The 21,889-nt window shown below is 40.5% G+C and overlaps 1 pseudogene across 1 annotated transcript; it reads left to right on the plus strand.

The window, feature by feature from the left end:
* Positions 1-348: 348 nt before the first annotated feature.
* Positions 349-11,136, plus strand: LOC143982028 (gap junction delta-2 protein pseudogene; annotated as a pseudogene). The gene is made up of 2 exons (XR_013274399.1): positions 349-492; positions 5,380-11,136. The product of XR_013274399.1 is annotated as a gap junction delta-2 protein pseudogene (transcript).
* Positions 11,137-21,889: the final 10,753 nt, after the last annotated feature.

The following is a 21,889-nucleotide window of genomic DNA, read 5'->3' on the forward strand; positions in this document are numbered from 1 at the left end:
GATTTGATATTTTCAGTATGACAAATAAAAAGAAGAGAGGTGCTATAAAAATATTCAACCTCTGTGATGTCAGACACATGCTGTGTAGATTTTTGTGATCTGCCAGCCTTGGCAGCACTGTCTGTGCCACTCTTCTCTCTCATTCTGTTTAGAGTAATTGAGTTAAGGCAAATAACCTGTCCATTCCTTCTCTTTGCCTTTTTTCTAGCTCATTCTGTTGTGCTGAGTTGCTGAATAGCAGCAAAAGAGGCAATGACCCCATGTCACACTTGTGTCTTTGTCACTCACTGTAAATTAAACCTTTTTGTCCTCCTATGTGTACAATGAGTGCGTGTGCTAAACAATTTGGATATGTGCTGTCAGCCTATTCTTCATAGAGTGGCCCAGGGGCATAGTCCATCACAGCCTGCTTTCTGTAACCTGGAGCTACACGATGTGACTTTCACCTATGGAAACCTCTTGCATCCTATTCAAGAGGACACTTACAATAAGGTAAGTGCAGAACCTTTCCAAGCCGATGATTGCATTGTTGCCATCCCACAGACAATACTATAAGTACTAGCTATAGGAATACCAATAGACATCAGGTTTAAGTAGGATACATAACACATGTATTCATAATGGCATTGTTATTACTATATTTTTTATTTTAATTTTATCTTTATTAATATATCACTTTAAACTTCATAACCCTACTATAAAAATGTGAACCTCACGGATGACAACCAGGGTCATAAAACATTTGCTTACTTTACCGTATCATGTAAGAATGTATATATTTATTTATTTCAATAGGTATAATATATCAAAGTGTCAGAAATACCTGCATGTATTGCCTATCAGCAACTCTTCCCATTTAAACAGACATTTCCATGTTTTTCTTTTCTGTTTTAGGACTAAATATGATGCAGGCAAATCTGAATTTGTTCTGAAAAAAATGTTAATAGTAAGAATGCCCATAAAAATGTGTTTGAATCTCATCTGATCCAGTAAAAAATCCAGGCAACGATTTAGATGTCTGCGGAGAAACAGACATCAGCAAACATCCTCTGCAGGCTGATTTCAGGAAGAGGGGGTGTCAGTGGAATTTTTCAGTACATGTAAATCATACAATAAGAAAGTTATCCAACAGTGCTATTATGACACATAGCAGGTGCATAGACCTGAGCGGTCGATTACACTCTGAAGAGCAATCCGCAGTGGGTCTCTTTTTTAGAGGGAATTTGAAAGGTGGCAAAAGGTCGATATGTCACCTACTCTTTTAACCCTTAAAATACCCACCTCTGCAAAGGTGCTGCATGTGTACACCCCCGTCTGTTGCTTTTGCAGCTTAAACTGGGATTGAGATTGAGGGATTGGCATGTGCTCAAGATGGTGAACCTGACCCTGAGTGTTATGCTCGATACAGCAGAAATAGCATTTAAGATTTTGGTTTGGGCTTCGATACTAACCTTCCTTGATCACTAGTTCTTTTGTGGACATAAGAGAATATATATCCCCCATTCAGGAGGTTTTAGAAAGATATACTATTTCCAATTCTGGAGGTGGAGTATTTTCAAGGGTTTTGGTTGGTCTTCTCACAGGCCTGGCAGGCTTTCTACTACCAAACAATTCATGCACAGTACTCTATAATAGGATCCGAGGTCCCTGATGAAGCGGGATTGCCCATAAAATGCATTGGCCCAATAAACAGATCCTAAGGCCAGAAAAACGAATTATCCTGGATGGCTAATCTATGGAGATTTTTTAACTAATTTTTTATATTTGTGATATCTCAAATAAAATTCTATATTTTTATATATAAATAGTCTGTCCTTGTCTGCATTACACCCTAGGAGGTATATGCAAAGTCCCATATCATTTTTGTACTTTTTTATGCATTACCTTGGGGATGGCACCACCAAAATATTAAGAAATTTTATAATGCTCTACCCCTCACAGTAAGTGAAAGTGTACAAAGAATAACTTTTTAGGGCTGATTCACATTTATGTGGCTTATTGAAGAGCATTAACACACACACACGTTAACCCTTGTAACTGTAGTTACATGCTAACATGCATTGCAGCAGTCCATTCATTATGAACAGGCTGCAACCTCACAGGAATTACTGGAAACTTGGATATTACCCTTTTCTATGCAGCATGTCACAACACACTGCATTGTGGTGTGTTGCATTCTACTGTATTAGTGTGTTGGGATGTCATTATAAATAAAAGCTGCCACAGCTAAATGTGCCAATAAATGTGTGTTAGTGTGCATTGCCTCAGTGGTCTAGTGCAGGGATGGCAAACTCAATTTAATTGCGGGCTGCATCAGTAGTATGGTTGCCCTCAAAGTGGCGGTTGTATCTGGGGTGTGCTATGTACAGAGTGCAGAGTTCAGGAGTGCATTACATACAGGGTGCAGAGTTCAGAGGTGTGCTGTGTATAGAGTGCAGTTACAGGGGTGCCCTATGCGCAGATTGAAGAGTTCAGGGATGCACTACATACAGAGTGCAGGGCTTAGGGGTGCACTACATACAGAGTGCAGAGTTTAGGGATGAGCTGTATACAGACTGCATGGTTTAGGGGTAAGTTGTGTACAGAGAGCAGGGTTTAGGGGTGCACTATGCACAATATAAAACACTACTCCCCCCAAGTTGAATTCCAGCACTTTGCAAAAAGTGCAGGCACATTATGGGAGTTATTTATAAAAGGGAAATCCACTTTGCACTTCAATTGCAAACTATAAGTGCAAAGTGCACTTGAAATTGCACTTGGAAGTGCAGTCGCTGTAGATCTGAGGGGGACATGCAAGGAAAATAAATAACAGCATTTTAGCTTGCACATGATTGGATGATAAAATCACCAGAGCTTCCCCTCATTTCAGATCTACCCCTCAGATTTACAGCTACTGCACTTCCAAGTGCAATTTCAGTGCAATTTCAAGTGTGAGAGAGGAGAGAGAGAGAGAGGAACACGGAGCTGCTATGCCTGCCACTCCCTTCTGCTGCCCATTCAGAGAAGCCTTTATATTATGTGAAAGAGATTGCATAATACAAAGGGTTCTGTGATTGGGCAGAAGGAGGGGAGGGACAGCCATAGCAGTGGCATTGACTCTAATGTTGAAGATGCTTAGACCTGAAGTATTAGCATGAGGTTCATGGGAAATTCCAGTGCAATAAAACTGTCAGATGTAAAACATAGAGATAAGTGCAGGAGCTGTTATGTCACTCATAGTGTGCCTTCACTTTTTTCCTGGAATTCATCTTTAAATTGGGTGAAGTTAAGCAGACAAGCTAAGCTCTAAGGAAGAGTACCCTCGAAACGCATCAGCTATGGTTTCTGATGCTCAAGTCTCATGTGACATCTGTGCCTGAGATTGATGTTGTCACTGGGGTTCTGACTACCCCTTAAAACTTATAGCCATACGTCTGTTTTTCCATTTTTTTTATTTCGATTTTAAGATTTCCCCTAAAGGAGCTGCAAAGCCCGAAGCATCACCTGCATATGAAGTGAAGCTCTATGTTCTTTGTCTCAAAGCAGCTTTTTCATTTTGGTTCATATTACTTTAGTGCTGATATGTGTTTTTCCATTTTTTTGAATAGTTTTAGTGCTATGAATGCTTGCCTGGGTGAGTGATTCAGAATCTATAGAAGATACAGAAGCATACAGTTCTAAAAAATTGCAATTACACGTAAAAAATAAAATAAGTCAGAATATGTCAAAGTCCTAATGTCATTTACATCTGTGTGTATAACACTCACTGCCTGGACTGATACAGATATATTTACCTAATTTTGCTGTGCAAGTGTTAGCAGCCATGTTAGGTGTTGGGCAAAAATCCCCCCCCCCAACATCAAAAAAAAAAAAAAAAGGAAAAAGAAAAAACTGTTTTTATCCTATAGAAATAGAGGCAGAAAATGTCTGAGTGTTCATAACCAGGGCTGCTATTGGAAATCACAGGGCCCCATACAGCTTACCTGGTAGGACCCTTCCCCCCCCCTCTGAAAATATCAAGCGACATTTAACTAAAATGCCACGGCCGTGATGTTATGCTTCAAGCCATGGCATAAATTATACCCCCATCAAACCAGACCCATTTAAGAGCTCTGCAAGCACCCCGCATCTGTGTGCAAAGCCATCTGCTAGTGCATGGATAAAGCAGGCGGGCCTACTTACCGCCTGCCAAATGCTCTCTGAAGTGCAATCCAAATGCTGACTGCTCTTCAGAGATCAAAGCACAATTAAACAAGTATTTTGGATTATTTTGTTTAGAATTTACATTTCTTTTGCATTCCTTTTTTTAGGATTGTATTTTTTTATATTCATTTTATTTTATTTTTTTCACATTTTTTTACTTCCCATCCGTGGGGGCTTTGGTGAAATATTTGATGTCTCACATTTTAAAGAAGAGACTGAGGGCATAGATTTACCAGTCCCTTTCTCTGCAGCCCCAGCTACACTGGACAGTGAATGAATGGGAAGGCTTCCAGTTAATTCAAAAACTGAAGCATAGAAAACACAGTTTCTATGCTTTAGTGATAAATGGACACAGGAACAATCAGTACCGATCGCTCACTGTGTTCACGCCATCCTGAAATTGATTTCCCTGTGTGCCCATAGTAGATGCAGGCGGGAGAGGAGAGGAGGGAAGCTGGCAGCGCTTAGGGGGAGGGGGTGCGACAGGAGGTGGAAAGGGGGCACAGATCCAAGAACTGATCCCCATGCAGTGCAGCCGCAGAAAAGAGAAGCCGGAAATACCGCAGGGGGGATGCACAAGAGTCACATATGTCAGCAATAAGGCAGCACAGCTGGCCCTCCTGCTCAGCAGATTGCTTGGGTGCCTTTTTTGGACTGAAAGGGTCAGGGCCCGGTACAGGAGGGTTGGCTGTACTACCTTATCAGTGTCCCTGTTCATAGCTAACACTCTTCACTGACCATCGTCACTATAAATACCTTCTGGTAACCTTTCTGCATAATTGTACACAGTGGCCCAGATGGTGATATACCATAAACTGAACTGGGCATGCCTTGAAAATGCTAGTTACCTATCAGTTAGCGAGGCTTAAATTCTAACAAAAAATTATACAGATAAGGATTCTGACTTCACTTTCTGCATACTTATTTCACATCAGAGGCTTAGGGCACAGACAAGCAAGGCAAGGCAACAAGTATTTTCAATATGGTGTAAGCTCTCAGGTCTACCTGTGATCACACCACATGTTTTTCTTTGCTCAACAAAGTGCATAGACATGCCTAAAAGAACCACTTGACCATATATGAATATGCTCATTCTGGATATTCACAATTCTGTAGTAACGCTTCATTAAATTCTACAGTTTCCAATAAAAAAAAACAAAAAACTCTTACTAGTAAGTTTTCTGATCCTTGTTATAGGTTCCAGAATGGGAGACTGGTCTATCTTGGGACGTCTACTAACGGAAGTCCAAAACCATTCTACTGTAATTGGAAAAATATGGCTGACAATGCTCTTGATATTCCGAATCCTCTTGGTAACACTGGTGGGAGATGCAATGTATGGTGATGAACAGTCTAAATTCACATGCAATACCCTTCAACCTGGATGCAACAATGTATGTTATGACAGCTTTGCCCCGGTTTCACATCTTAGATTTTGGATCTTTCAGATTGTCCTAGTGTCCACACCTTCTATTTTTTACATCATTTATGTACTGCACAAAATTGCTAAAGATGAGAAGACTGAGCTAGAAAGGGCCTACATAATGGAACTTCTTCAAAGTTTATCCATTGGTGAACATTTCCTGAAAACCAAACAAGGTTCAGATGCAGATGAGCAGGTGGAGGTTAAAGACATATCTAGAAAAGGAGAGAGGTTCAAACCAAAGTTTGCTAATGATCCTGTGCGGGGTCCCATTCCTGTGTTTGATAAGATGCATGTTATTTACATTGTCCATGTGGTGCTCAGGTCAATTATGGAAGTGGTGTTCTTAGTTGGTCAATTCTACCTTTACGGCTTTGAAGTACCTCATCTATTCCAGTGTCGCACCTACCCTTGTCCTACCACAACAGACTGTTTTGTCTCCAGAGCTACTGAGAAGACAGTTTTTCTTAACTTCATGTTTGGAGTTGGTCTGGGTTGTTTTATTTTGAATATTGTGGAGCTGCATTACCTTGGGTGGTTTTATGTATTTAGAATCTTAGCGGTTGCTTGCAATACTTGTTGTGAATTCAAGAGCAGGAAGAAAAAGAGGCGCATGGTACTGCACCCTGAGCAGAACAGTCTACTTATACATCTAAAGGACACTATTCAAGAACGATTTGTCCTGAAGACCTCATCAAGCCTTTCCACAGAGAAAATTGGCTGTCTACCTTCCCCGCCAGTAAACACGATTTCCTTCACAAATGATGACACCGATGATACTACCTCAAGGAGGAGCCCAGATATTAAACACTCTAATATAGCCAAAATACCCAAGGGCAAGAAATCATGGCTATAAGTGGTTGAATTTTAAAACTGTCATAGTGTTTTTGGTATTTTAAAAGAAAGTGTGGTATTTGACTATTTAGTTCACACCTAGGTGATTATACATTAGTTTATAAATGCATGCCCCTGTAAAAATATATTTTTAAACTTAATAGTTAGCCATGTTTTTAAATCTGGTATACTAAAATGTGGTCTTCTGTGTTGCTGATATAAGTTTAGGTCAGATTATAAATTCATAATCTCTGAATACCTGAGACAAGAGGCTTTGGAGGTAATTTTTTTGTAATCTGAAGTACTATTTGGATTTATTTAATTTAATGAAGAGGATTAGGGTTGCAAAATGAGAGTGGACACCACACCCCAATTTTTCTGAAGAATACATGAAAAAAAGTAAAACTACAGGACTTTGAAGGTGTCAAGAAGGAAAAGATGATATTTTTTAATTATAAAAAATATGATTTATTAATAACAGTAAAAACATTGTCATAAAAAATCCCTTATTTCATATCAAATTAATTTTGTATACAAATACAGACTCTACTGCTCTACATGTTTTGCTTTAAATTAGCTTCCTCAGGAGATCCTAGGGTGCTGTATGAAATGATTACTACAAGAAAAAGTGAAAGAAGACAGCAACAAAATAGGAATTAATTACTTGGAATTTTTTGTAAATTAAAGATAATTACAAATGATCAAAATATAGGTATACAGATGTACACTTGCTTTATATTAATTTCAGCAGAAAAATAATTTTTCCAATCAAAGAATATTTTTGAAACATAGATGGACCTACCGGGTAGGAGTGATTGCAAATAAGACGTGAAAGCGTTCAGTTTCTGAATACTCCAAACAGATACCTCAATGTAAGGAATAGAGTGACCACAGGGGGGCAATGTAAATATAAAATGAATAAGGAGACATATATGCATATGCAGATATATATATATATATATATAGATATACTGAACACATCCCAATTGCCCATAAAGAGTATATATCTATATTATTCTAAAATGTAACCCAACTGACACTATGGAAGGGGATATAAAATTAGTAAATTACCTTATTTGAATTGATGTTAGTAGGATCAACAAAAAAAGAGGATAACGTTCAAGCAAATAATTTTAGCCTGAAACTAAGGATTTGCCAAATGTGGGCTTTATAGAGTAGAGTCTAAACCGATTCGGATATCTCTCCTCTAGAAATTCCCAAATATTTGACTTCCTCGGAGGTAGATATGCTAGCCTATAAAATAATCCAACTGATAAAGGCTCTATTAGAAATGTATCCATAGTGTATAAAAAGGGGCCAAAAAGAAATCATTCAATGAAATGAAAAAACATCAGTGAGTCAGCATATGAAAACTTACCTATCGGTGGAGAAAAGGCAAAGAGTGCAACTATGGGTACTACTGCGCACACGCAATATCCAAAGGGCGGAAGTGACGTGATGCGCATTAGGCAATCACCAGATTCGCCATTCTGGAAATGGGCTGCCAGCGTCTTGTAACGGTGCTGGGTATAGACGACTCAAATCAGCGCAACGGTTGCAAAGCAGACTACGCTAGAGGGACACAATGCTAGGGAGACCTAGCTGATGGTTAGCTCAAACCAAAAAAGAGGGCAATAATAGACTTGTAACCATCGGGCTCCAATCACAATTCGCACTTGATCAAATGGGAAAAGATGACCAGTGCCCGGGGCGTCCATGTGGTCACTAATTAGTCCAAAAACAATTGAGATTGATCTGCTGGGTTATTTACAGAAAATATATGGATTATACTAGAAAAATAAAGATTATATATCGGTAACAAGGTCCTTCTTATTGTTTCAGTACAAAGCTGCATAAAACAATCTTGGTGAGAGAATTTACATAGTTGGATATTGAGAATACTTCTTTAAAATATGTACTTATAAGAAAAATGCATGAAAGATATATGTATAAGCAGTTAGAGAGCCAAATTGAACATTAAGCTTAAAAAATTTTTTTTTCAAAAAGGGCAAGCATTGTGATGCATTATGCCTTTCTACAAAAAGGGTTTGTAGCTCAGTGCATCATTCAAGCCTGGAGATTTTAGGGCTGACAGAATATGGATCCAAAGAGCTTCTCGCTGCAGAAGTGTTTTATCGTTATTCTCCCTCTCTCATTTGGAGGAATATGCTCCAGAGCATAAAAATGAATCTGAGAGCAATCAAATCCGTGGAACAGGCTCATGTGTCGGCTGATCAGTGTCTCCATTCTTTTTTTGGACACCATGGATTCATGGTCATGGATTCGGTGAAAGAAGAGTCTTTTGGTTTTACCCACATATGCCCCACAATTACATAGCATAATGTATACCACTCCTACTGATTGGCAAGAAACCAAATATTGAGGTCTGAAAAGACGCCCATCAATAAGAGTAATTTCCGATGCCTTAAAAATATATCTGCAAAAATTGCATTTGTTGCATGGGATAGTTCCTTTTGATGAGTTCCTACCATTAGTTCATAATGACTGTGGACAAGTTTGTCCTTGAGCAATTTTGATCTTCTGAAAGATGGGCGTCTTTTCAGGATAGGTTTTTAGATGTTTAGAGATAGTATTATCAGACATTAGGAGATACCAGTATTTTTGCATGATTTGACAAACTTGTTTGTGTTGACCCAAAAAGCGGGTAATCATTCTAACTCCAGAGCTAGTTTTAAGAATTTTCTTACCATAGATTAATGAAGCTCTATCTTTAATCTTTGCATTTCCTGCTATAGCCTCATTGTATAAAGCGTAGCTGGAGTGCTTTGGCTTCTGTCTCAAATGTCTGATTGTCGCTACAATTTATTTTTAATCTGAAATATTGTCCATATGGGGCGCTGGCCACTAAAGAAGTTGGACAAGAACTATTGACATGCAGTAGTGAATTCCTGCAGAGGGTTTACGAAACAGGGTAGAGCCAAGGGTCCCATTATGATTAACTAATATCTGAATATCCAGAAAATGTAATTTCTCTTGCTGATATTCTAAAGTGAATTTGAAATTATATTGGTTAACTTTTAATTTCTCAAAAAATGTAAGAAGCTCATCTTTAGTCCCAGTCCAAATAAAAAGGATGTTGTCAATGTAGCAACGCCATGAGGGTATCTTGCAAAGAAAGGATTGCATCTCTTCCCTGCAAAATAAGTCTCCTTCCCACCCCCCCAGGTACAGGTGGGCGTATGATGGGGCACATCTGGTCCCCATCACCACCCCCTTCACCTGGAGGTAGTGGGAATGACCAAACAAAAAAATATTGTTGGTCAGAATGAACTTCAAAAGATCCAAAATTAATTTGTTGTAAGGTGAAACAGTGGGATCGCTTTCAGAGATGAAGCCCTCCACAACAGCTACCCCTTCTCATGAGGGCCTCAACATCTAGAGCCACTAACCAGGCTCCTCTTGGGATATGTATCCCATCAAGGGCCCAAAGTAGATCTAAGGTATCCTGTAAATAGGATGTGAGGCCCTCTACATGAGGTCGAAGGTAATCGTCTATCAATTGACTCGCAGTTTCAGTGAGACAACCATTACCGGAGACCATCGGTCATCCAGGGGGTTGCATTACATTTTTATGTATTTTCGGAAATGCATAAAGAGTAGGTGTCTTAGGACATTTAACATTTAAAAACTCCCATGTTTTTTGTTTATGAGGCCTTCATAATTAGCAGAGCCTTTTAGTTTGCGATAACGTATCTCTGTAAGGCTGGTGTTACTCTCTGAAATTTTTTTGTACCATTCGCAATTTTTTAATAAAATCATAACCGTGGTTTCATATTGTTGACAGTCCATCACAACAAGGTTGCCTCCTTTGTCTGAGGACTTGATAATTAAACCTTTATTTTGTTGTAATGAAATGACTGCTTCCTGCAGAGCCAGGGTTAGATTAGATTGAGATAGACCTTTCCAACTGGTTTGACAAATCTCATTGGTGACTTGCTGCATAAACGCCCATAGATTGGGGTTACATTGTAAAGCTGGAAATATGTGGGATTTAGGTTTATAATCCTTAGGAGTTGAAGTTTTTAAAGAGATGTTTAATAGGATGGCCCAAGCCTGGCTGGACAGAAATTCCTCAGAACTTGAGGATTCAGGGTCATCCGTGTGGCTTTCCTCACATAAATCCATGAGATCATCTAATGTTTTGATGTCATTAATTGTTAGCTATTTCCAAAGTGTATTGGCCAGAGAATGACTTTGGGAATTGGGCAGTTCCTTATCATATATAATCTTAAACATTAATTTTCTCAAGAAAAAATTGAGGTCCTTGATGAGTTCAAACTGGTCTATCCTCTGAGTGTGGCAGAATGTCATTCCTAAACCCAGGACCTGAACCTGCTCCTCAATAAGTACATAAGAAGATAAATTAATTACTAGACATGTGCATTAGTTTTCGTCCGAATGCATTTTCGTCCGAATTTCAGGTATTTTTGTTTTCATTTTGACAAACGATAACGAAAGCACAGATTCAAAAAAATGAAAGATCCGACATAAAGAAATGCTTTATTTTCGTTTTCGTTGTTACAACAGTAACAGAGGAGATTCGACGTGACTCTGACAATAACAATCTGTGTCTATTGAACCTGTGGTCGAATGTGCCTAACCTTACTTCTATTAGTCCAAGATTATATAGAGAAAAGATTCGACAGAGAGAAAATATTCGACATAGAGAGAAAAGATTCGACAGAGAGAAAAGATTCTGGAATTGGGTGGGGGAAGTAAAATAAACATAATGATGATGATGAATGTTATTGGCTGATTGTAACCAAAGAGGAGGAGCAGTAAAATAGCTAGAACTAAGTACACACGTACAGCCAACTTACTTTCACTTACGAGTGCTAGCAGAGAGAGACACACACACTGAATCATTTCAGAAGTCAATGTTAGCTGGTCCGTTTGAATTGTCACTTGTCAGGGAACTCGAATTATTATTAAGCATAAGCATAGCAGCAGAACAATGGTGAAGCAAGCTACAGTTCAACTTAGCTTTTTCCTAATAATCTGCTGCTATTATGTTAGTGTGAGAACCTTATAGTGATACTAGTGTTGCTGCTAGTGTTGTTGTGATAGCCTCAGAGGCTGCCTGTGTTGTGGGGGGGATTTATTATTATCGAATTTTGTTACCTGTCTGATCAGTGATCGCTATCACCAGTCCACCAGTTTCTGTTTGAACGAGTATATAATATATATACAGAAACACTTGTAGATGGCCCAGGAACGTCCTCCAATGCCTCCATGTCTCTCTCACAATGGGTTGCCGCCATATTCGTTATTATCAGTCACTCACTATTTGACACCTGACACTGTGAGACTTAGCCCTTGTACACATGCTCGGATATTCCAACAGAAAATGTCCGATCGGACCGTGTTGTCGGATAATCCGACTGTGTGTGGGCTCCATCGGACTGTTTCCGTCGGAATATCCGACCGACAAAGTTTTAGAGCTGGGCTATAAAACTTTCCGACAACATGATTCGATCGGACTTTGTCCGATTGTGTGTAGAGAATTCCGATCGGACAAAATGCCACGCATGCTCATATCAAATTACTAGACCAAAGCTATTGGCTACTAGCCTGAACGTAGTCCCGTCATAACTAAAAAACGTCATCACGTTACGTACGATCTGATTTTTCGACAACTTTGTCCGACCGTGTGTATGCAACACCAGTTTCGGACAAAATACGTCGGAATGTCCGACCATGTGTAGAAGGGCTAAGACCATTTATTCAACATGAATGACGGAGATTCGACAAAGCAACGAAAAACACACACCTTTATAATAATATTAGATGGAGCATTGAAACTGTACGACGCTGCAATCGTACATTTCAGGAGTCAAAAGCTCCGCCTATAGGCTATATAGAGTTTAGCAGCTCCGTCGAATCTTCTTTACACATTCGACAGACACAATAAGCCTTCAAAGACAGATTTGACCGTAATTCATGTGGATTTTCAGACGAATGCAATTTTTGAACGAAAAACGAATTTCGGGAGTAACTAAATTAATTTTTCGGACGAAAACGAAATTCCGAAACAAAATATTTCACTCTGCACATGTCTATTAACCACTTTGCACCGGGTGGACGCCCTGGGACGGCCTCGACTTTCAGGGGTTATATCTGAATGATGCCTGAAGTTACAGACATCATTCAGATATCGTAATTTTCAGCCGGCGATTCCCTGCACCATAAGAACAATCATAGCGGCTGTTCCACCACTTGATCGTTCTTACGGGCAGCGGGAGGGGACGTCCCCCTCCCGCCGCCCTCCAGTGCTTCTACCGACTCACCGTTTCCATCGGTGAGTCTGACACAGGATTCGACGGCCCCCGGATAATGATCATAGAGATTTCCGGTAGACAAGATGGTCGTCGGAGTCTCTATGATCGTTCGAAGGCCGGGCGCGATGTTATGACGTCACGCCTGGCCTCTGCATTCAAAATAACGGCACCGCCTCGGCTGGGAAGGGTGATCGTTTTTTTTTTTATTATTATTATTATTTTAGGCTTATTTTAGGCTTCCCAGCCTAGAGGTGAGGTGAGAGGTCTTATTGACCCTATATCTCAGTGGAAATAGGTCCGATCATGCTATATTCCTATTACAAGGGATGTTTACATTCCTTGTAATAGGAATAAAAGTAATCACATTTTTTATTTTATTTTTTAAGTGTCAAACTAAAAAAATAAAAGTAAAATTAACAATAAAAAAAAAAAAGTAAAACGTCCCTGTCCCCATGAGCTTGTACGCAGAAGCAAAGTCCCACCCACTTATGAAAACGATGTGCAAACCACACATGTGAGGTATCGACGGCGAACCTTAGAGCGAGAGCAATAATTCTAGCTCTAGACCTCCTCTGCAAAATATGTAACCAGTAAAAAAATTTAAAGCGTTGCCTATGGGGATTTTTAAATACCAAAGTTTGGCGCCATTCCATCAGCGCGTGCAATTTTGAAGCCTGACATGTTGGGTATCTATTTACTCGGCGTATCTTCATCTTTCACATTATGCAAAAAAATTGGGCTAACTTTACTGTTTTTTTTTTTTTTAAAGCATGAAACTGAAAAATTGCTGCGCAAATACCGTACGAGATAAAAAGTTGCAACAACCGCCATTGTATTCTCTAGGGTCTTTGCTAAAAAACATATATAATGTTTGGGGTTTCTATGTAATTTTCTAGCAAAAAAATTATGAATTTTACACGTAGGAGAGAAATGTCAGAATTGGCCTGGGCACGAAGTGTTTAATTACCTCAAATTTGTTTTGTTTGCATGCAATTTGGGATTCACTAGGTCCCCTTTCTTCGCGTCCAGAACCGGTTGGGAGAAAATCGGCGCAGGGCGGAAATCTGGTTTGAAACTATTCCCAATTGATTGGCTTACCAAGTATGAATAGTGCCTGAGTTTGTGGTGAATTCCGAGTGACTGGCTCCTCTCTGGGAATGAGAAGATTTGGCCTGGATTGATCGTGCAGTGTTTTGTGCCCAACCCGTGTTGGGGGTGCACTTTGGTGAGGAAACTTGTACATTATCACTATCCTTTTTACGTTTAGAGGAACTTGGTGTCTTGGTCATGCAAGTCCATTCGTGTGCCTGTGAAGAAGAAGCAGAAGAAAAATTAAAAGTGTCAGAGTCATTAGGATCATCGGTTGATTCTTTAGGTTTGTATGCTTTGTGCACAGTTGTAGGCCTGATTATTATCATAGGATAGTTTGTCTTGCATGAATTTCTTCGCTATCGTTTTTAGTATTTCTATAACATAAGTCTCTAGGTTACTTTTCAAGGTGGTTTCTCACGCATTAAAGAGGGAGTCAGAAACAATTTTTTCATTCCCCCTATGTAGTCTTTCAATTTCTTTATCTAAAGATATTAATTCAACAGTGTATTGATTGAAGTAATTCCATCATTCGGATGGAGCAAATCTGTAGATTTTCTTCCCAGTTTGTTTTAAAATCTGATTCTTTTGCATTGATGTTGGGACAAATTTGTATCCTTAAACCCCAGGGTGAAATTCTTTCTTCTATATATTTAAGGAAATACCACTTATTCCAATAAATTCTGGACTTTTTTTCATACATGCTTTGAAGTCTAAGGATAAATCTGTCCATTGAAAGACCTCATTTGGGATTGATGAATCTGATCCATCAAGCCACTAAAGACATTGCCACAATAATTAGCCATTGGTGGAAAACAATTATATATAAATTCGTCCAGCAAAAAACAAAGGATGGAACAACAGGAAAAAGGGAAAAAATTTAAGTATTAACTATGCTCATACAATATGCAAAACTTTCAACCAGAAAGATTTTTCTGCATTATTTTAAAGATTTGTCTGATCAAGCTTTGGCACAATTGTTTTGAGTGGGTAACAACCTGGTATATAAATTTAATGAAGAGGATCAGGGCTGCGAGATCAGAGTGGACACCATATCCCAATTTTTATGAAGAATACATGAAAAAAAGGAAAACTACGGGACTTTGAAAGTGTCAAGAAGGAAAATATGTCATAAAAAAACATTGTCATAAAAAATCCCTTGTTGCATATCAAATTAATTTCATATACAAATACAGACACTACCACTCTACATGTTTCGATTCAAGTGAGCTTCTTCAGGAGTAACTAGAGCGCTGTATGAAATGATTGCTACAAGAAAAGGTGAAAGAAGACAACAACAAAATAGAAATTAATTACTTGGATATTTTTGTAAATTAAAGGTAATTACAAATGATCAAACTATAGGTATACAGATGTACTGTACACTTGTTTTATATTAATTTCAGCAGAAAAATAATTTTTACAATCAAAGAATATTTTTGAAGCATAGATGGACCTACCGTGTATAAGTGATTGCAAATAAGACAGTTTCTGAACACTCCAAGCGGATACCTCAATGTAAGGAATAGAGTGATCACAGGGGGGCGATGTAAATATGAATGGATAAAGCCTATAAAGGTGACATATATGTAGATATATATATATAGATATACCAAACATATCCCAATTGCCCATAAAGAGTATATATCTATATTATTATAAAATTTAACCCAACTGACACTATGGAATGGGATATAAAAATAGTAAATTACCTTGTTTGAATTGATGTTAGTAGGATGAACAAAAAAGAGGATAATGTTCAAGCGAAAAGTATTAGCCTGAAAAGAAGGATTTGCCAAATGTGGGCTTTATAGAGTAGAGTGTAAACCGATTTGGATATCTCTCCACTATAAATTCCCAAATATTTGACTCCCTTGTATGGATGTACACCGGAGGTAGATATCCTAGCCTATAAAACAATCCAAGTGATAAAGTCTCTATTAGAAATGTATCCATAGTGCATAAAAGGGGCAAAAAAAACATTCAACAAAATGAAAAAACATCAGTGAGTCAGCATATCAAACTTACCTATCGGTGGAGAAAAAGGCAAAAAATGCAGAGGGAGAGGAGAGATGTGGACTCTTTCTCTCAAGCGAGCCCTCTGACAGACAATGGCAGCGCGAGCCACATTCTTAACTCCCCCCATTTCGGAAGCGTCTGACATCACTTTCAGAATGCGGACGTAACTATGGGTGTTACTGCGCACGCGCAATATCCAAAGGGCGGAAGTGACGTTATGGGCATTACGCAATCACCAGAGTCACCATTTTGGAAATGGGCTTCCAGCGTCTTGTAATGCTGCTGGGTACAGACGACCCAAATCAGCACAAGGGTCACAAAGCAGACTGTGCTAGAGGGAGATAATCCTAGCATTTGGATATTGCGCATGCGCAGTAGCACCCATAGTTACGTCCGAGTTCCGGAAGTGATGTCAGACGCTTCCAGGAGAGGGGGGTTATGCTCACGCCGCCATTGTCTGACAGATGGCTCGCTTGAGAGAGAGAGAGAGAGAGAGTCCACATCTCTCCTCTCCCTCTGCATTCTTTGCCTTTTCTCCACCGATAGGTAAGTTTTATATGCTCACTCACTGATATTTTTTCATTTCGTTGAATGATTTATTTTTGGCCCAATTTTAGAGCCTTTATCACTTGGATTGTTTTATAGGCTAGCATATCTACCTCTGATGCACATCCAATCAAGGGAGTCAAATATTTGGGAATTTCTAGTGGAGGGATAACCAAATCGGTTTAGACTCTATAAAGCCCACATTTGGCAAATCCTTCTTTTCAGGCTAATATTTTTCGCTTGAACATTATCCTCTTTTTTGTTGATCCTACTAACATCAATTCAAACAAGGTAAGTTACTATTTTTATATCCCCTTCCATAGTGTCAATTGGGTTAAATTTTAGAATAATATAGATAGATATACTGAACATATCCCAATTGCCCATAAAGAGTATCTATCTATCTATCTATCTATCTATCTATCTATCTATCTATCTATCTATCTATCTATCTATCTATATATATATATATATATATATATATCTACATATACATATATGTCTCCTTTTAGGATTCATTCAGTTTATATTTACATCGCCCCCCCCGCCCGTGGTCACTCTGTCCCTTACAGTGAGGTATCTGCTTGGAGTATTCAGAAACTGAACGCTTTGGAGTCTTTTTTGCAATCACTCATACTCGGTAGGTAAATATTCTTTGATTGTAAAATTTATTTTTCTGTGGAAATTAATATAAACCAAGTGTACAGTACATCTGTATACCTATATTTTGATCATTTGTAATTACCTTGAATTTACAAAAATTTCCAAGTAATTAATTCCTATTTTTTTGTTGTCTTCTTTCACTATTTCTTGTAGCAATCATTTCATACAGCACTCTAGAATCTCCTGAAGAAGCTCACTCAAAGCGAAACATGTAGGGTGGTAGTATCTGCAGTTGTATACAAAATGAATTTGATATTTAACAAGGGATTTTTTATGACAATGTTTTTACTGTTATTAATAAAAAAAGCTTTTCCTTCTCGACACCTTCAAAGTCTTGTAGTTTTCCTTTTTTCATGTATTTGGATTTATTGATGGACATGTAAATATCATGTCCTGTTTTTGTGACCCGTTCTAAGCATGCCTGGTCTTAGTCACCTATTTTCTATGGAGTTTCTTGCATTGACTGTGGGGAAAAAAGTCTCATGGTCATGCTTGAGTGCTTGAATTTTTCAGCAATAATTTTGGAGCATACAGTAGATACTTGTGCAAAGCTGGGTCATCTTTGAAAACAATCTAAATACCGCTTCATAATCACATATGATTTAGCAGAGAAACTATTGTAATTCATGTGACTCTAGTCTAGTTCATCAACAGCTAAACAGAAAAGCCTGATAAGGTCAACTGAAGACTGATTTGGTAGAAATTACGATCTTCAGTTCTTGCAAATGTCTCCAATTTACAATGATGACATAGACTCTCTGGTTTGACCTAGATGCACTGGGTCATTAGGCAATTTACATAGCAAATACATAGATAAATCTAAAGTTAGACCACTTGGGGGCTAACAAATGCATACATCATACATTCTAGGGGTAAAACATGGATCTGGGTATCTTTCTAAATTACAAAAGCATGCACTGTTAATCTGCAGTTTCTATACAAGCAATTTATATAGCCTCTGATGTAGTTTACTTTTGTGCAGTGGTTCACAGAAAATTATGTCCTTTAACTGGAAAGACAACAATTAGTAAGGGAATAGAAGACATTGGTGTTGATTTACTAAAACTGGATTGTGCAAAATTTGATGCAACTCTACATAGAAACCAATGAGCTTGAAGTTTTTTTGTTTTTGTTTTTTGTCAAAGCCTTATTGAACAAGTTGAAGCCATTATTATTATTATACAGGATTTATATAAGCCCAACAATTTGTGCAGCTCATTACTTTAGGGCAAACATTACAGTTACAATACAATTCAATAGAGAAGGAATCAGAGGTGATTGTCTACTGTGCACAGCTGCACCAGACTTTGCACTCTCCAGTTTTAGTAAATCAACCCCATTGACTTTAATCACTAGAAGACCAGCTCACGCAGATATACTGCAGCAGGTTGGCTATTTAATTTGTTCATAAACAACCTGGAGGATGGGGTAAACAGTTCAATCTCTGTATTTGTGAATGATACTAAGCTAAGCAGGGCAATAACTTCTCCGCAGGATGTGGAAACCTTGCAAAAAGATCTGAACAAATTAATGGGATGGGCAACTACCTGAGGTTTAGTTGTAAGGCTGGCCGCAGGCTAGCCTGTATTTGTAGGAGGAGCCTGAGAGGGCTATTTAAACCTCCTCCTCTGTCAGGGCCAGTGTCGTTAGGATTTCTGGGTGGATGGTTGTCACTTCCAGCTCCCGCCTCCCCCCAGCGGCATGTTCCAGCATGACCCCCTTACTTTCTCCCCTCAGCCTGGCGCTCATGCGGGGGGGGCGGGGGGCCGTTCGTCTGCCCATCCATCCTCTAAATATCCATCCTTCCTGCTCTAAATCTCCCCACAGCTTCGTGGGGACAGCCTGCAGCCCTCCTGGTGAGGGGAGGTGGATTTAGTTGGCCGTTGCCGGCTCCCCTTGCAGGCACGGAGCGCCCGCCGTTTCTTCTCTTCTCCGGCTCCCCCTCGCATATGTAGTGCACCCGCCGGTTCTCCTGGCGGGGGGGAGGGGGAGGTAATCGGCCGCGCCGGCTCCCCCTCCCCCCACATATTCAGTGCACCCGCTGATTCTCCTGGCGGGGGAAGGGGGAGGTAATCAGCCGCACCGGCTCCCCCCCCCCTCACATATGCAGTACACCTGCCGATTCGGCCGTCCTTCGCCCACACTCTCCCTTCCCTCAGCTCTCCTGCGGGCAGTCCGTTCAGTATTCCCGCCAGGGGGAGGGGGGGTGATCGGCCGTCCTTCGCCCACATTCTCCCCTCAGCTCTCCTGCGGGCAGCCCGCCCCTCCCCCTGGTATTCCCACCGGGGGGAGGGGGGGTGGTCGTCCTCCGCCTTGAGATCTCCCCTCGGCTCCGGGTGGCCAGTGTGCAGCCGCCCGGCGCTCATGGGGGGGGTGTTTCGTCCGCCTTCTCGCACCTGCTTCCTGGGCTCAGTCCCCTCCCCCCCAAAAAAAAAAAGGTAAAAGGGGGGGAAAGGTAGGGACAGGATGGCTGTGGAGGGTTCATCTGAACTTTAAGTGTGTCATTTGGTTTTTAATGTGCTTGCATGTGCTGCTGTGTTGGATGGTGTGGTTTGCGTGCACTACGTGGGGTGGGGGAGGGGCCTCCAGGAGAGTATGGAGAGAGTGTGTAAATGCCATGGTCGCTCTGGACACGTAGAGTGTGAGTGTATGGCACACATTAGCAGTTAAATCTATACTTGTTCGGCGTACAAGCTCCCCCGCCCGCCTGTGCTCCATGTGGTGGGTCTTTCCCCGCCCGCCTGACCTCCACGTGGCGGGTCTCCCCACCCACTTGAGCTCCACGTGGTGGGTCTCCCCACCCCCCCTGCTGAGCTCCACGTGGTGAGTCTCCCCACCCCACCCTCCTGAGCTCCACGTGGTGGGTCTCCCCACCCCCCTCCTGTGCTCCACGGGGTGGGTCTCCCCACCCCCCTCCTGAGCTCCACGTGGTGGGTCTCCCCCCTTCCTGAGCTCCACATGGTGGGCCCCCCCGCCTGTGCTCCACGTGGTGGGTTTCCTCCCCCCCACCCGCCTGAGCTCCACGTGGCGGGTCTCCCCATCTGCCTGAGCTCCACGTGGCGGGTCTCCCCATCCGCCAGCGTTCTGTGCTGCATTTCCGTCACAGCGTTCTGTGCTGCATTTCTGTCACAGCGTTCTGTGCTGCATTTCCGTCACTGTGTTCTGTGCAGCATTTCCGTCACTGTGTTCTGTGCAGCATTTCCGTCACAGCGTTCTGTGCAGCATCTCCTGTCAGCGGTCTGTCCAGCATTATTGTCATAGCGGTCTGTCCAACATTACTGTCATAGCGGTCTGTCCAGCTTTTCAGTCATAGCGTTTCTGTCCAGCATGTCTGGCATAGTGTTTCTGCCCCTGGATTTTCCCCTTTTTAGTTTTGGCTGTACTAGTTCTATACATGTATATCTTCTGTGTTAAGACAGCTTGTTTAAATCACAGGTTCATAAATCTATACCATGTATAATGGGATATATGTTATGTATAGCTCTTTTATTATTGTCAATTTTATTTTTTGGCCACTAGGTGTCATTGTGGCACAGTTACAGCAGCATTAGAGAGGAGATAATGTGGTTTACATATCCAAGCCTCGTTTGTATTACTCGTTCCGTACCGGAAGTGATGTTTACCTACTTCCGGTTCCTGTGCGATCATAGACGCACACTTCCGGTTTCGTGCTAGTATTTCTAATGAGAACTTAGTATACCCCCATGCCTCCCTATCTAAATTGGAATAAACGCATATATATATAAGGGGATGGCCCCACTTTCTTGATAGTGGTTATACGATTTTTTTAAGTAAGCACCCTTCTTTCTCTTTCACTGTGAATGGGTGGAACGCATGTTTGTCTAGGCGTGGAACGCACGCCACACCGCCATTTCGGCTGTAACCGGAAGTTGAGCGATCACCATTTCTAACTATGCCCTCCAGGCCTAAACAGATTGGATATATGGGTGGAACGCATAATTATAGAGGCGTGGAACGCACGCCCGTCCGCCATTTTGAAAACCGGAAGTGGGCTTGATTATGACACTTGGGGTAAATGCATTAGTTCATTGTACAAGTACCTATATAAGGCAGTATGACAGTAGCAGGAGCCCACCCCAGATGATGACCTGTAGGTCGAAACGCGTCGGGAGGACTCCGCTACTGCCACCTTTGTCTCTCTGACATGCTTTACTATTCACTCTGGAAATGTGAGTTTTAGAATATTTTTTATTAAAGGTCTTTTTTAAAAAAACGTTATTATGCCATGTTGGCTTTGTTTCTTCATCTTCCATGCCTGAGTTGTTGTCGGATTTGCACATATATATGAAGAACGGTGATTACATCTAGTCGCCTGTGGGGATCGTACACGGCACGATTGACACATCTAATCCTTGGCTAGGACCATAAGCTTTGATTGACCCCTGAGACGTATGTCTGCTAGGGTCATCTAGATCCGGTAAGCCTGTACCTTATAAGGTGGTGGGACCGTCACAGGGTGAAATATCATCTCCTCCGGTTTAATATCACAGAACTTTTCATTGTCAGCACAATACTTTTGGATTGATACCTTGCACATTTTCATATGGACTATATGCCTGTTTATGGACTTTCATCATTTATTACTAGCAATGTTTGTATATAATTATAGTCATTGTTTGGCTTCTTTTTCACTGGGATAATTTTTTACCCACATAGTCTCTATTTTTTGGTTTTCACATATATATTTATAGATAATCTTATAGTTATTTTTTGTCACCAAATTGCAATATTTCCCCTTTTGTTTTGGGGTTATCTTAGATGTATTTTGAGACACAGGAATACGTATGATCACCAAAAAAAACACATACATATA

This window comes from Lithobates pipiens, unplaced genomic scaffold, assembly GCF_037356315.1.
Source record: "Lithobates pipiens isolate NorthernLeopardFrog02 unplaced genomic scaffold, aLitPip1_a1.2 Scaffold_16, whole genome shotgun sequence".
Taxonomy (NCBI): Eukaryota; Metazoa; Chordata; class Amphibia; order Anura; family Ranidae; genus Lithobates; species Lithobates pipiens.